The sequence below is a fragment of the Phyllobates terribilis genome, unplaced genomic scaffold (assembly GCF_046119375.1).
Source record: "Phyllobates terribilis strain yellow unplaced genomic scaffold, ASM4611937v1 Scaffold_35__1_contigs__length_13245226, whole genome shotgun sequence".
In the NCBI taxonomy this organism is placed as follows: domain Eukaryota; kingdom Metazoa; phylum Chordata; class Amphibia; order Anura; family Dendrobatidae; genus Phyllobates; species Phyllobates terribilis.
In genome coordinates this window covers 4,866,515-4,884,223 of record NW_027362795.1, presented here as the reverse complement: position 1 = coordinate 4,884,223, position 17,709 = coordinate 4,866,515, and the positions used below count along the sequence as shown (strand labels likewise).

General features: G+C 41.2%; 1 pseudogene; it reads left to right on the top strand.

The window, feature by feature from the left end:
- LOC141182609 (uncharacterized) overlaps positions 1-4,108 on the top strand; it is a 272,324-nt pseudogene extending 268,216 nt beyond the window's left edge.
- Positions 4,109-17,709: the final 13,601 nt, after the last annotated feature.

The window sequence follows — 17,709 nt, the reverse complement described above, 5'->3', positions numbered from 1 at the left end:
TTCATTACCCAACACATAGTGCCCAGATTGTGCTCCAGGAGACACACACCATAAATTAAGTGGGTTGTTCTCACTATAGTAATGCCAAATACATGGATGATAAATGTGGTTTGGGCGCAAGGCTCAGTAGCGGAGGGGAGATTTGATTTTGGCAGAGCGGATATTGCTGGATCGGTTTATTGATGAGTAGAAGCTTTTATTGGTATAATTTTCACCTACATAACATTTTTTGATGGCTTCTTATTCCATATTTTGGAGGCACTATGCTCCACTGGTTTATTCTTTGAGGTTTTTAATTAGACTGTGAACTGTCATTCTGTCAATAACTTGTCATTTCTACAGACATTTTAAGAAGAAATGTTCAAAAATATAAATTGAAGGATATTTTATTCAAAGTTAATAATTGTTTTTTTTTCTTGGCAGATGACTGTACCAGGAGATCAGAGGGACAGGAGATTTTTAAATCGGATGATCTTGAGATCCCACAGGATACAATTGAAGTGAATATGATTACTCCAGATATACCATCATCCATTCACAGCAAAGATCTGTCATCTGATCCTTTGAAACAGGTCCTGTCTTCTGATTCATTACTGACTACTAAGGAAAGTCAAAATAAAAAAATAAGCATTAAAAAACAAACTGCTCATAAAGGAAAGAAGTCATTTTCACTTTCAGAAAATGAAAATAGTTTTACCCTCAAAAAGTCTATTCTTAAACATCAAAAAATTCACACAGTGGACAAGAGATTTTTTTGTTCCAAATGTGGGAGATGTTTTAACCAGAAATCAGATTTTGTGAAGCACCAGAGAACTCACACAGGGAAGAAGCCTTTTTCATGTTCAGAATGTGGGAAATGTTTTAACCAGAAATCAGATTTTGTGAAGCACCAGAGAACCCACACAGGGGAAAAACCTTTTTCATGTTCAGAATGTGGGAAATGTTTTAACCAGAAATCAGCTGTTGTTATACACCTGAGAACCCACACAGGGGAGAAGCCTTTTTCATGTTCAGAATGTGGGAAATGTTTTAGACATAAATCAGTTTTGGTTAACCACCAGATAGCCCACACAGGGGAGAAGCCTTTTTCTTGTTCAGAATGTGGGAAATGTTTTAGCCATAAATCAGTTTTGGTTAACCACAAGAGAACCCACACAGGGGAGAAGCCTTTTTCATGTTCAGAATGTGGGAAATGTTGTAACCAGAAATCAGATTTGATTAACCACCAGAGAACCCACACAGGGGAGAAGCCTTTTTCATGTTCAGAATGTGAGAAATGTTTTAACCAGAAATCAGATATTGTTGTACACCTGAGAACCCACACAGGAGAGAAGCCTTTTTCATGTTCAGAATGTGGGAAATGTTTTAGCCATAAATCAGTTTTGGTTAACCACCAGAGAACCCACACAGGGGAGAAGCCTTTTTCTTGTTCAGAATGTGGGAAATGTTTTAACAATCAATCGGTTTTGATTAATCACCAGAGAACCCACACAGGGGAGAAGCCTTTTTCATGTTCAGAATGTGGGAAATGTTGTAGCCAGAAATCAGATTTGATTAACCACCAGAGAACCCACACTGGGGAGAAGCCTTTTTCATGTTCAGAATGTGAGAAATGTTTTAACCAGAAATCAGATTTTGTTAAGCACCAGAGAACTCACACAGGGGAGAAGCCTTTTTCATGTTCAGAATGTGGAAAATATTTTGATCGTAAAATTATTCTTGATGGCCACAAGAGAACTCACACAGGGGAGAAGCCCTTTTCCTGTTCAGAATGTGGGAAATGTTTTAACCATAAATCAGCTTTGGTTAATCACCAGAGAACTCACACAGGGGAGAAGCCTTTTTCATGTTCAGAATGTGGAAAATGTTTTAATCGTAAAATGATTCTTGATAACCACAAGAGAACTCACACAGGGGAGAAACCTTTCTCATGTTCAGAATGTGGGAAATGTTTTAACCAGAAATAAGATTTGATTAAGCACCAGAGAACTCACACAGGGGAGAAGCCTTTTTCATGTTCAGAATGTGGAAAATGTTTTAATCATAAAATTATTCTTGATAATCACAAGAGAACTCACACAGGGGAGAAACCTTTTTCATGTTCAGAATGTGGGAAATGTTTTAACCAGAAGTCAGATTTGATTAATCACCAGAGAACTCACACAGGGGAGAAGCCTTTTTCATGTTTAGAATGTGGAAAATGTTTTAATCGTAAAATGATTCTTGATAACCACAAGAGAACCCACACAGGGGAGAAGCCCTTTTCATGTTCAGAATGTGGGAAATGTTTTAACCAGAAATCAGCTTTGGTTAAGCACCAGAGAACTCACACAGGGGAGAAGCCTTTTTCATGTTCAGAATGTGGGAAATGTTTTAACCAGAAAGCGCATCTTAATAGCCACCAGAGAACTCACACAGGGGAGAAGCCTTTTTCATGTTGAGAATGTGGGAAATGTTTTAATTGTAAAATGATTCTTAAGAGACACAAGAGAACCCACACAGGGGAGAAGCCTTTTTCCTATTCTTTTTTTTTTAATCCAAGACATTTTTATTGAGATTTTTTCATTAGTTTTTTTTTGCAAAACAATAAACCAGTACATACAATAATAAAATAACATACCATAGGGATGACATACATGCATCTCTCCTGTATATCCTTTCAGCTTGCCCATTACCGCCTGATAACTTGCAGTTACTATATCTAACAATTAACATTCTACATTCTTGAAATCTCTTATATAACCATAATATTGTAATAAACATTATAATCCTATACACATATAGGTGTGCTATATTACCCATACCACATGTTAGAGAATTCCAATACACATTACAATGAAACATTAGACCTCGCCAATACCCCCCTTCCCCCATAAGTCATTGTCTCTCCTACAATATCCCCCTTGATGGCATTCCAGGTGTTTCCAACCATAAGCCCCATATTTTCTCATATGTATTCATTGAGTTTTGTTTTTTATATACCCCTTTTTCTAATCTGATAATATTATTTATCCTATTTTTGCGTTCACTAATTTCTGGAGGCGAGGGGTTAATCCATTTGGATGCAATATGTCTCCTAGCTTGAAATAAAATATGTGAAATCCCTATTGAAATTGGGTCAAATTCCATATCATCCTCTAATATACCTAATAGGCATTTTTTGGGGTCTGGTTGAATATCTATTTTATATACCCTCTTTATAATAGACAGAACTCCTTTCCAGTATTTACCTAACTCCCGGCATTCCCATAGCGGATGTAAAAGGCCCGCAGCATCCATTTTACATCCTGGACATTCAGCAGCAGTCCGGTATCCTATGTTACATAGGAATCTAGACGTCTTATATTTCCTATGTATTAATATGATCTGGGAAAATCTCTGCGCCTCATGTAAAGATAATTGGGGTACCAGTTCTAATACCGCTCCCCATTGATCCTCAGAAATTGGACCTATATCTCCATCCATTTTTGTCTAGCTGGAGAAGGAAATATTTTTAAATAATTATCAAGAAGGACTCAGTAAATATCAGAAATACGACCCTTAGGATTTCCCTTCTCTAATACCAACTTAACAAAAGTATTATTTTCTACCCAAAAGGGCGTCCATCTTGATTGTGCATTAAATGAATGCCGAAACTATAGATATTTATACAATTGTTTATTTGTCATCGCAAATCCCCCCTTTAATTGATCAAAGGACTTAAGTATTCCTTCAGACAATATGTTTTATATCATATATATGTGTTATATTGTATATATTCCTTTATCCACTCAACTCCGGAATCCCTCTAATTTATAGACCTCTGCATATTTATTATTAAACCATATAGGTGTAGATTCATTGCAGTCTCCTATTTCCATTATATCTTTACCCCTATCCCAGACCTTGTAGAGTAGAGCAAGTGTAGGGTATATTGATTTCTTGTGTGCGAGGTCATTCAGTTCCACTATATGAATAGGAATATTCCACGGTGTCCTGAGGTAATTAACCCCTTAATACTATTTGGGTTTGCAGCGCTTTGCCACCCACCCAAATGTTGCAATTGCGCTGCCATATAATACTGTGGGGCAAGAAATTCTTTAGTCAGCCACCAATTATGTAAGTTCTCCCACTTAAAAAGATGAGGTCGGCCTGTAATTGACATCATAGGTAGACCTCAACTATGAGAGACAAAATGAGAAAACAAATCCTGAAAATCACATTGTCTGATTTGGAAAGAATTTTTTTTCAAATTTTGGTGGAAAATAAGTATTTGGTCAATTACAAAAGTTCATCTCAATACTTTGTTATATATCCTTTGTTGGCAATGCCAGAGGTCAAACATTTTCTGTAAGTCTTCACAAGGTTGGCACACACTGTTGTTGGTATGTTGGCCCATTCCTCCATGCAGATCTCTTGTAGAACAGTGATGTTTTGGGGCTGTCGCTGGGCAATACAGACTTTCAACTCCCTCCAAAGGTTTTCTATAGGGTTTAGATCTGAAGACTGGCTAGGCCACTCCAGGACCTTGAAATGCTTCTTACGAAGCCACTCCTTTGTTGCCCTGGCGGTGAGCTTGGGATCATTGTCATGCTGAAAGACCCAGCCACGTTTCATCTTCAATGCCCTTGCTGATGGAAGGAGATTTGCACTCAAAATCTCACGATACATGGCCCCATTCATTCTTTCATATACACGGATCAGTCATCCTGGTCCCTTGGCAGAGACACAGCCCCAAAGCATGATGTTGCCACCCCCATGCTTCACAGTAGGTATGGTGTTCTTTGAATGCAACTCCGCATTCTTTCTCCTCCAAACACGCCGAGTTGTGTTTCTACCAAACAGTTCTACTTTGGTTTTATCTGACCATATGACATTCTCCCAAAACTCTTCTGGATCATCCAAATGCTCTTTAGCAAACTTCAGATGGGCCCGGACATGTAATAGCTTACGCAGAAGGACACGTCTGGCACTGCAGGATCTGAGTCCCTGGTGGCGTAGTGTGTTACTGATGGTAGCCTGTGTAACGTTGGTCCCAGCTCTCTGAAGGTCATTCACTAGGTTCCCCCTGTGTGGTTCTGGGATTTTTGCTCACCTTTCTTGAGATCATTTTGACCCAACGGGGTGAAATCTTGTGTGGAGCCCCAGATCGAGGGAGATTATCAGTGGTCTTGTATGTCTTCCATTTTCTAATTATTGCTCCCATAGTTGATTTCTTCACATCAAGCTGCTTGCCTATTGAAGATTCAGTCTTCCCAGCCTGGTGCAGGGCTACAATTTTGTTTCTGGTGTCCTTCGACAGCTCTTTGGTCTTCACCATAGTGGAGTTTGGAGTGTGACTGTTTGAGGTTGCGGACAGATGTTTTTAATACTGATAACAAGTTCAAACAGGTGCCAGTACAACAGGTAATGAGCGGAGGACAGAGGAGCCTCTTAAAGAAGTTACAGGTCTGTGAGAGCCAGAAATCTTGTTTGTTTGTAATTGACCAAATACTTATCTTCCACCAAAATTTGAAAAACAATTCTTTCCAAATCAGACGATGTGATTTTCAGGATTTGTTTTCTCATTTTGTCTCTCATAGTTGAGGTCGACCTATGATGTCAATTACAGGCCTCTCTCATCTTTTTAAGTGAGAAAACTTGCACAATTGGTGGCTGACTAAATACTTTTTCTCCCCACTATATATTAGTGCATTAAAAATCGCCAAAACACCAGATTCCTTGTCACTTTGTAGTTATTCACATTTTATCCTAGCCGATTTCTTTTTCCATATAAGAGAATGAAACTTGCTATGAATTTTTTGAAAATGGGAATTATGGATCCAAATAGGGGCATTATGCAGAATGTATAAGAGTTGGGGCATCAATATAATTTTTAATAAGTTCCCTCTTCCTACAGCTGATAATGGTAATCTCCACCACGCATCGATTTTCTTTTTATACTTTTCCAGAAGAAGATATACAGTACAGACCAAAAGTTTGGACACACCTTCTCATTTAAAGATTTTTCTGTATTTTCATGACTATGAAAATTGTACATTCAAACTGAATGCATCAAAACTATGAATTAACACATGTGGAATTATATACTTAACAAAAAAGTGTAAAACAACTGAAAATATGTCTTATATTCTAGGTTCTTCAAAGTAGCCACCTTTTGCTTTGATGACTGCTTTGCACACTCTTGGCATTCTCTTGATGAGCTTCAAGAGGTAGTCACTGGAAATGGTTTTCACTTCACAGGTGTGTCCCTTCAGGTTTAATAAGTGGGATTTCTTGCCTTATAAATGGGGTTGGGACCATCAGTTGTGTTGTGCAGAAGTCAGGTGGATACACAGCTGATAGTCCTACTGAATAGACTGTTAGAATTTGTATTATGGCAAGAAAAAAGCAGCTAAGTAAAGAAAAACGAGTGGCCATCATTACTTTAAGAAATGAAGGTCAGTCAGTGCGAAAAATTGGGAAAACTTTAAAAGTGTCCCAAAGTGCAGTTGCAAAAACCATCAAGCGCTACAAAGAAACTGGCTCACATGAGGACCGCCCCAGAAAAGGAAGACCACGAGTCACCTCTGCTTCTGAGGATAAGTTTATCCGAGTCACCAGTCTCAGAAATCGCAGGTCAACAGCAGCTCAGATTAGAGACCAGGTCAATGCCACACAGAGTTCTAGCAGCAGACCCATCTCTTCAACAACTGTTAAGAGGAGACTTTCTGCAGCAGGCCTTCATGGTAAAATAGCTGCTTGGAAACCACTGCTAAGGACAGGCAACAAGCAGAAGAGACTTGTTTGGGCTAAAGAACACAAGGAATGGACATTAGACCAGTGCAAATCTGTGCTTTGGTCTGATGAGTCCAAATTTGAGATCTTTGGTTCACAACCACCGTGTCTTTGTGCGACGCAGAAAAGGTGGACGGATGGACTCTACATGCCTGGTTCCCACCGTGAAGCATGGAGGAGGAGGTGTAATGGTGTGGGGGTGCTTTGCTGTTGGGGATTTATTCAAATTGAAGGCATACTGAACCAGCATGGCTACCACAGCATCTTGCAGCAGCATGCTATTCCATCCGGTTTGCGTTTAGTTGGACCATCATTTATTTTTCAACAGGACAATGACCCCAAACACACCTCCAGGCTGTGTAAGGGCTATTTGACAAAGAAGGAGAGTGATGGGGTGCTACGCCAGATGACCTGGCCTCCACAGTCACCAGACCTGAACCCAATCGAGATGGTTTGGGGTGAGTTGGACCGCAGAGTGAAGGCAAAAGGGCCAACAAGTGCTAAGCATCTCTGGGAACTCCTTCAAGATTGTTGGAAGGCCATTTCCGGTGACTACCTCTTGAAGCTCATCAAGAGAATGCCAAGAGTGTACAAAGCAGTCATCACAGCAAAAGGTGGCTACTTTGAAGAACCTAGAATATAAGACATATTTTAAGTTGTTCACACTTTTTTTATTAAGTATATAATTCCACATGTGTTAATTCATAGTTTTGATGCCTTCAGTGTGAATGTACAATTTTCATAGTCATGAAAATACAGAAAAATTTTTAAATGAGAAGGTGTGTCCAAACTTTTGGTCTGTACTGTATATTCAGTGCAATGTAATCCGGAGATCTTTTTGTTATACTTATACTTGGTATTAGAATTTCTCAACCATTTGTATTTGTGTATGTTCTAATATGCTTGAATCAGGGATATCCTCAAATGGTAGAATAACCGACTTATCCCGATTAATGGACAGTCCTGACCATTCACCAAACTCTCCAATAATGTTCAGAATAGGATCAATAGTCTTCTGGATATCACCTACTGTACATATAACGGTTTGTGTATTATACAATCACTGTATTTTATGTAGTGTGGGCACCCGCTTCTGCAGTGCCACCATGTAACCAATTGCTTGTGAAATAAAGGTTTTTGACCAAACTAGTGTTTGGTGTTTCTGCTTTGGGTTTCTGATTATTCCCAAATGGTCTGCCATTCATATCCTAGCATAGATATATCACCATCCTATTGGTACTAGACAATTGTCTGATACGTAGATACTTTCCTTTGGTTTGATATATATTACTTGCTTCGTTCAATTTTTATTTTTGTTGTGTTAACTCCTTTACCCCCTAACGTGATTTGCACGTTAATGACCAGGCCAATTTTTACAATTCTGACCACTGTCACTTTATGATGTAATAACATTGGAACGCATCAACGGATCTCACTGATTCTGAGATTATTTTTTTGTGACATATTGCACTTCATGATAGTGTTAAAATTTCTTCGATGTGACTTGCGTTACTTTGTGAAAAAATCTGAAATTTGGCGAAATTTTAATTTTCATGCCCTTAAATCAGAGATTTATGTCACACAAAATAGTTAATAAATAACATTTCCCACATGTCTATTTTACATCAGCACAAGTTTTGAACCCAAATTTTTTTTTTTGTTAAGTTATAAGGTGTAATTCAGCGGCTTGTTGCATTGCTAAAATGTCCAGGGGGTGTGTTCTGGCTAACCATTTTACCTCCCCCCTCAGGTGACTGATCAAATGACTGTGACATAATCACAGGTCCTGTGTGTACAAAAGGATATATAAATCCTGGTGGGTTTTTTTAATTAGTAGAGAGAGAGGGAGGCCTGGTGAGGCAAGAAGCCTGGTCCCTGTAACTGGGACACCATTAGCCTGGAAGGCAGAGGAGGGATCCCTGTGTCTGGGATACCAGTAGCCTTGGAAGGCAAGATGCCTGGTCCCTGTGTCTGGGACTCCATTAGCCTGGAAGGCAGAGGTTGGATCCCTGTGTCTGGGATACCAGTAGCCTTGGAAGGCACGTGGCCTACAGACTACGTCTGGGAAGCCTTAAAGCCACAGCTGTGGCAGAACCAAGCTGATAGAAGCAGTTGAGACCCGTCAAAGGTAAATCGGCGCTTTAAGTGAATATTGTTGCTGTACCTTGCTGAAGTCTGTATTTGAAGCCAAGCGGGCATAGCTGCCACTGAAAAGGCTCTAGGATACATGTGTAACATTCCCGCGAGCCACTGAGATGGACTATGTTATGATGTGTAATAAACTGCTGGTCTTCATATTACCGGAAAATGTTGCATGTGTGCTTTAATTGATCCGGTGAAGCGAGTACCCCCAGCGTGATGAATAGCGCTACCCTACAAAGAGTTAAAAGATGACCAGCGATTTCTCATATTTCCTACATAATTTAAAAAAACCTTTTTTTTAGGGACCACATCACATTTGAAGTGACTTCGAGGAGCCATTATGACAGAAAATACCCAGAAGTGACACCTTTCAGGTGCTTCACAAGAAGTTTTGGTATGCGGAAGAAAACAATGAACATTTAACTTTTTTTCACAAAAATGTTACTTTAGAAACATTTTTTTTTATTTTTGCAAGAATAACAGGAAAAAATAGACCTCAAAATTTGTAGTGCGATTTCTCCAGAGCACACCGATACCCCATATGTGGGGGAAAAACACTGTTTGGGCATATGGCAGGGTTCGGAAGGGAAGGAGCGCCATTTGACTTTTTGAATGTAAAATTTGTTTGAATAATTAGCGGATGCTATGTCATGTTCTGGGAGCCCCTGCTGTGCCTAAACAGTGAAAACTCCCCATAAGTGACACCATTTTGGAAACTAGACCCCTCAGGGAACTTATCTAGATGTGCGGTGAGCACCTTGAACCCCCAGGTGCTTCGCAGAAGTTTATAACATTGAGCCATAAAAATAAAATTTTCTCATTTTTCCCACAAAAATGTTTTTCATCCCCCAATTTTGCATTTTCGTAAAGGTAACAGGAGAAATTGCACAATACCATTTGTTGTGCAATGTCTCCTGAGTAAGCCGATACCCCATATGTGGGGCAAAACCACGGATTGAGTGCATGGCAGGGTTCGGAAGGGAAGGAGCACCATTTGACTTTCTGAATTTAAAATTTGCTTGAATAATTAGCTGATGCAATGTCGTGTTTGGGGAACCACTAATGTATCTAAACAGTGGCAACCACCCAATTTTGGAAACTAGACCCCTCAAGGATCTTATCTAGATGTATGGTAAGCACCCTGAACCCCTTGGTGCTTCACAGAAGTTTATAACGTAGAGCCGTGAAAATAAACAAAACTTTTTCCACAAAAATTATCTTTTAGCCCCAAATTTTTTATTTTCACAAGGGGAAGAGGAGAAAATGGACTGCAAAAACTGTTGTGCAATTTCTTCTGAGTACACCAATACCCCAAATGTGGGGAAAAAACACTGTTTGGACGCACGGCAGGTTCAGAAAGGAAGGAGCACTGTGTGACTTTATGAACGCAAAATTGGCTGGAATCGAGAGCTGACGCCATGTCGCGTTTGGAGAGCTCTTGATGTGCCTAAACAGCGGAAACCCCCCACAAGTGACCCCATTTTGGAAACTATACCCCTCAAGGATTTTATCAAGGGATATAGTGAACATTTTGAACCCAGATGTACGACACAGAATTTTGATAGCACTAGGTCATCATATTGAACAAGTTGTCATTAGTCTTGAGCGCAAGTGCTTGCTACTAGAGTTTGCACTGGGTACTCAGGTATGCACCAAGTATCGTGGGTTCTCGAGTGACATGCTTGAGTCCTCGCCCCGCATGTTTCACGGTTGTTAAACACCCAAAAAAACATGCGGGGATTGCTCGTGTATGTGTAAGGTGCCCCAGCGAGGTAGTTGTGGGCGAGCTGTAGCCCCCTCTCGCTATGGCACCCTACAGACAATACGTGTCCTCCCTCTGAAGTGTGGCTGTGTATGTAGTGCTCTTCACTTACTTCAAGCCATCCGATCGCGGCTGTCTCGAGGCAATTTCTTCTGGGACCAGGGCAGCAATAATTTCAGAGGACACGAGGTTCTTAACCAGAACTTGGACTTTACTTGGGGAAGAGGAATATATACAATATTTACAGTCAGATATAATGGATAAGACCTGACAGGCAATCATCTCTCTCACAGGCGCTGTTAACTGCTTCAGCCCTGGTTCCCTCTTTAAGCGGAGCATCTCTGTGGCTATAATTCCTGGCCCAAGAGACTCCTCTGTATTGACAGTGACCGGATCCGATATCTCTCCCCCACGTCTTAGCTTGGAGTCCTATTTAGCTTCCTCTGCTTCCTGCAGACTAGAAGTGCCCCGTGTCCTCACTACGCTTTGATGAGTTTCTCTGGCGAGCGAACAGGACTCGTGCTCTTGTGTGGGGAGAATTGCGCACTGGGATCTCACTGTCTGAGGGTTCGGAGCTCCCGTCTACCCTAGCAGCCACTATAGTCAGGCTGTCTGATCAACTTGCAATCTCAACTGGTACTGAAGAATCACTTCCTGATTCTGGAAACTAAACAGAGACTTTCCTAATATGCCCACCCTCAGTGAGCTGTCATCACAGAACTTTAACCCATCACTGTCTATAACTTTGCTGGCAGACTCAACCTGACATCTACACCCAGAACAGTGGCATCTTGTGGCTGTTTTCAGGTACTACAGCCCAGAAGGAATTATACCAGGAACAAGCTCTATATCTCTCTAGGCTTGCTAAGGGCACAAAGTTCCCCCTCTACTCTACTAACTGGACCGCTAAAGCTAACCCCCTTAGCTTGGTCTACCACAGTTAGGGAGGTCTGACCTCAGGGACACTTCCTTTAACTATCTCAGTACCAAGGGAAGGCTACGCCCTTCCCCACTATTACATATGGCCGGCAATCCCCAAGTGTTTTTTTTTTGCTGTATAACAGCCGTGAAACATGCAGGGTGGAGACTTGAGTATGTCACCACAGTACCCACGATACTCAGAGCATACCCAAGCACCTGATGCAAACTCAAGTAGCGAGCACTTGCGCTCAACACTAGTCGCCATATCCTCATTTTTTTTCTTTTACTTTTGAAAAAATCCCAACCCTAACCTTAACACAACCCTAATCCTAACCGTAATCCTAACCCCAATCCTAACCCCAACCCTAACACAACCCTAACCCTATGCAGAGGGATCCATTCACTATAAAGAGGCAGCAGAGTTACTCTGGACTCTATCTGGCCTCTGTTTAGTGCTGTCCTTTTTTTCAGAGGTTCACAAAACTGTGGCTAACGGCACTTTTATGCACATCTAATTAAAAGACAGACTCCGTGGGATCACAGGCCAGACTGCATCCACGGTGCCTCCATCTGACTCATTACAGGGAGTCTTCCGCCGGGGGTTCCGTCTGAATCACGTATTTCAGAGATTTACACAGAAACCCCAGTGTAAGAACTCAGTGCGGAAAGCAGGATAAATGTGAGCCGAGCCTTACTTCGATCTTTGGGAAGCAGAATGAACAAATGGCAGCAGGTGAAGAATTGATTTTATTTATTTTTTATGCCGTTCCTCATGTGGTATAAGTGATTAGATTACTTTATTCTTTGGGTGGTGCGATTACAGTGATACCAGATTTATATCGGGTTTTTATGTTTGGCTGCTGTCACAAACTAAAATACACTTATTTTTGCAAAGACTAGTTTTTGCATCGCCATATTTTCATAGCTATAATTTTTCCATATTTCGACCGACAAAGTCATGTAAAGGTTTGTTTTTTGCAGGACTACTTGACGTTTTTATTGGTGCCATTTTCGGGCATATGACATTGTTTGATCGCTTTCTATTCCAATTTTTGAGAGGCAGAATAAACAAAAACCAACAGTTCAGGAATTGTTTTTTTTTATGCTGTTCCACATGTAGGGTGACAGCACTGGACTTTTTTTGATATATGAATTATTTCTGTCGTTACAGAGTGTCCAAGTTAAAAAATGTTTGATTAAATTCAAAATAGATCGAAGGCTATAGAAATATTTAAAAAAGGTAGTACATGTGGTTTTAGTGACACCTCCACCTCAAATAAAGAAACCATACGTCAATACAAAAATCTATTATTCAAGAAAACCAAACTTTGGTGGACCAAAACTTCACTTGAGAATTATCTAGATCAAAAATTAATTCCTGGGAGTCTGAGAATCCAGCTTTTTCCCACTTTTGAACTTGAAGATGAAATCCTTGTTAGTAAAGGGATCACAGTAGCAACTACATGCTCCATGTTGTTCATTAAGATCAAAGTGGACAAAAATACCTCCTTATTGGTGGAAATAGATAATGAGATTTAAAAAATAGAAAAAGTCATGCATAAAGATATGTCAACTGAGAATCTTGAAAAATGCCATAAAGATATTGAGAAGGACTTGGAAAAAATGGGTACATAATATGAGTCAAGGCAAATTCAATAAATTCACCAGACATCAGGCGGATTATGAATCCAATAAAGTATACAGATGTCAATTCAAGAAATTGAATAGAAAAACATCCTTGACGCGAAGTATATCCTCAAATTCGCTGTCATCCGCAGCAGAAAGCACATCATCCAATAGGGACCAGGATGGACCGGATGGTGCCAATTATAGTGGTCAGAAAATGAGATAGTTTGATAAGAAAAAGACATTTGGAGCCCCTACTCATGGAGGAGGTAGAAACCAAAGGAATGATAAACTTAAGGTGATTAATCTCTTGACCAATATTCTCACTGAGGCACAAATAAATGTGTTAGAAAAATGATTAACCTTTTCTCCGTCTCAACCCTTAGACCCATTTCTAGCAATCAAAGATGTTCATTTGTTCACCAGAAAACTTATATTGAAAAAACTTCATCATAAAACCAACAATGAAGAAATTTTTACCACTAAAGAAGAAATTGAGGCTTTACAGATCTTGGAATCACTAGCAGTAGAAAACATGACTATTGCAGCAGAGGTACTTTCCCCATACAACTTTTCAATAAATCCAAAACATTTTCGGCTCTAAATTTATGTCCAGCAGTAGACATTTTCACCAAACTTGTATCAGCAGAAATTGAGCAACTTAACACTAAAAAAACTTACTCAAATTTGAGCAAAGCAGAAGGAACAGCATTAAAATAAATGCAAGATTGGAAAGATGTTGTATTTAAGGGACAGATAAAGGTGGTAATTTAGTTATCTGGCCTAATACTGTGCATGAAAAACAGGCATATAAATTGTTGAATGATACCAACTGTTAGAGGAAATTACCAGCTAATCCTATGTCGGCCTTTCAGATGGAATTAATCAACATTCTAGAGAGAGCTCACCAAGAAGGAATTATCCCTAAAAAAATGGTCGATGTGATCAAAGAACTAAATCCCAGATTGCCAACTCTATATCTAATTCCGAAAATTCATAAGGATCTAATGGATCCCCCTGGAAGACCCATTGCAGCGGGCATTGGAGGCCTTTGTGAGGTAATTGGGCAAACCATTGATTATTTTTTAAAACCTCTGGTAACCACTTTACCGTCTTATATTAAAGACACCACAGCGGCTTTACGGAAATTAGACCACATGCATCTGGCTGAGAACATGATTATGGTAACAGCAGATATTGAATCTCTGTATACCTCCATTAGGCATACCGAGGGGCTAACTGCAGTTGCGTGGTTTCTGAGAGAGGTTAACATTGAATATGACATGGCGGAACTGTGGCGCCCCTGCGGGTCCAGTTGCCACAGAGGTACTGCATCTCACCCAGAGGTGTGGTACCCCACTCTCAGGTAAGGACGGAATACTACCCCGGATCCACACACCCACATCCAATACACTCCACTTCAGGAGGGAAGTGCGAGATTGCTCCTAAGGGAGAGCACAGTCCCTGGTCCCTAGCTGGAGGGTGGAACTAGGTAGAGGAGGTGGGTGGAGGAATAAGATCAGTGGAGCACAGACAGAAAGGGTATAAAAGACAGGGAGAAATATCTAGAAGGGTTCAGAGGCTCAGAGGAGAGACAGTTGGGAGTGGGAGCTCAGGAGAAACTCCGTTCAGGAGAGCAAGGAAGGAGAGAGAGGAGTCGGGCCTAGTAAGACAGGCCCAGGAGGAGAATGAGAGAGGACAGGGGCAGAGTTAAAGGCTCCAGTGGGACAGAAGGTATCCCAGGGGCACGGTGAATGCAGGAAGCCACCCGTGCGCCCGAATTCACACTTACGTGGAGGGATCAGGCCGCAGAAGGCGATCGGCCCCAAACTAGTGGAGAACCACCAGGCTCAGCTAGCCAACCGGAGGCTGCAGCATTTTCAAGGTGTTGCAACCAAAACCCACAATTATATCGCTGAAAAGGTGGCCACATAGGGTCCAGGGGATTGCAAGTCGCCCGACAAGGCCCGAGGCCATTGGCTTGTGACACTGATTTTGAGGCGCGGGGCAGGAGGGTGAGAGCCAGCGCAGTGAGACGACCAGGAAAGGTACATAGAACGGGGTGCCGTCCAAGTGCTCCTGAGATACCTGAGAGTTTGCTGGATCACTACCCCGGAGGACACAGGACGACGGGGGCAGTTGCACACCAGTGACTGTAACCTGAGGAACTTAACAACTGTGAGTAAAACCTGAAGATTGCACCCCACTGTGTCCTTGAATAATTGCTGCGCCATCACCTGCACTACACTGCACCAACAACATCTACCTCATAAAATCACCATCTACTGCCCTGGAGCTAGGCACTGCCTGTGGAGAGCTGAACCAACTCTGCTACGTCACCATCAGCTCCAGTGGATCTGCACCGCAGCGGTGGCCCCATATAGCCGCATACCACAGGTGGCGTCACAAACATTATCTCTAAAAACTTTATTCCCCTTTTACTTTTCCTTCAATTATTTGACCGCCCAGGGCCAAGGACCGGGTCACTGCCACCTTGACATCCCCAGCACCGACCGGCCTGGCTAACGAGTACCCCACGGCCCCAGGGGGCGCGTCAGAACTAATCTTGATTCTCCTCGATTTCGTTTTAACCCATAACTGTTTAATTTTTAATAATAAAGTGCATTTAAAACTACAAGGTACAGCTACGGGGGCCACATGTGCCCCTTCATACTTGAACTTATTTTTAGGGGCATGGGAGCGAGAGATTTTTTTGGACGACTTGATACCAGGCATAGAAAATATACATCACTGGATGCGTTTTATTGACGATGTGTGGTTTATTTGGGAAGGGTCATTGTCCGCCCTGAATAAAGTAATGTCCAGACTCAACCATAACAAATTAAATTCAAAACTTTACTTATAAAACAGGTCGAGATGTTGAGTTTCTGGACATCAAAATCCACACTGAATCAGATGGAAATTTGTCAACGGAAGATTACAGAAAGAGTACTGCTACAAATTCATTACTTCATGCCAGTTCATCTCATCCTAGTTCTACCATTAGGGCAATCCCAGTAGGCCAGTTTTTACGGATTAAAAGAATTTGTCCTGAAGAGAAAGCCTTTGAGGAAAAATCAAGAGATCTACGATGTAGATTCCAGGTGAGAGGTTATAGTCGGAGAAAAATTAACCAAGGCTATTTAAGAGCTAAGAAGATCTCTAGAAACTAACTATTTCACCAAAATCAGAAAGTTAAGGATAGTGACATGGACAAAAAACAGGTACAATTGATTGCTAACTATAGTAACCAATGGTTTGAATTTGTAGTAATTATTAAAAAACATTGGCGAGTACTACAAGTTGATCCCGTTCTGAAGAATTACTTACCTGCAAACCCTGCAATAACAGCACGACGTTCCAAGAACTTGAGAGACCTACTAGTACACAGCCATTATGAGGGGGATCAGAGGAAAAAGAGTGAGACATGGTTGGCAACCAAAGGCTTTTTTCCTTGTGGCAGATGCAAAGCCTGTCCAATATGGTTAAAACTTAACAATTCCAAAATGCCGATGGCACTAGGGTATATGATATTCAGCACCATCTCACATGTACAGTACAGACCAAAAGTTTGGACACACCTTCTCATTTAAAGATTTTTCTGTATTTTCATGACTATGAAAATTGTACATTCACACTGAAGGCATCAAAACTATGAATTAACACATGTGGAATTATATACTTAACAAAAAAGGGTGAAACAACTGAAAATATGTCTTATATTCTAGGTTCTTCAAAGTAGCCACCTTTTGCTTTGATGACTGCTTTGTACACTCTTGGCATTCTCTTGATTAGCTTCAAGAGGTAGTCACCGGAAATGGTCTTCCAACAATCTTGAAGGAGTTCCCAGAGATGCTTAGCACTTGTTGCCCCTTTTGCCTTCACTCTGCGGTCCAGCTCACCCCAAACCATCTCGATATGGTTCAGGTCTGGTGACTGTGGAGGCCAGGTCATCTGGCGTAGCACCCCATCACTCTCCTTCTTGATCAAATAGCCCTTACACAGCCTGGAGGTGTGTTTGAGGTCATTGTCCTGTTGAAAAATAAATGATGGTCCAACTAAACGCAAACCGGATGGAATAGCATGCTGCTGCAAGATGCTGTGGTAGCCATGCTGGTTCAGTATGCCTTCAATTTTGAATTAATCCCCAACAGAGTCACCAGCAAAGCACCCCCACACCATCACACCTCCTCCTCCATGCTTCATGGTGGGAACCAGGCATGTAGAGTCCATCCGTTCACCTTTTCTGCGTCTCACAAAGACACGGTGGTTGGAATCAAAGATCTCAAATTTGGACTCATCAGACCAAAGCACAGATTTCAACTGGTCTAATGTCCATTCCTTGTGTTCTTTAGCCCAAACAAGTCTCTTCTGCTTGTTGCCTGTCCTTAGCAGTGGTTTCCTAGCAGCTATTTTACCATGAAGGCCTGCTGCACAAAGTCTCCTCTTAACAGTTGTTGTAGATATATGTCTGCTGCTAGAACTCTGTGTGGCATTGACCG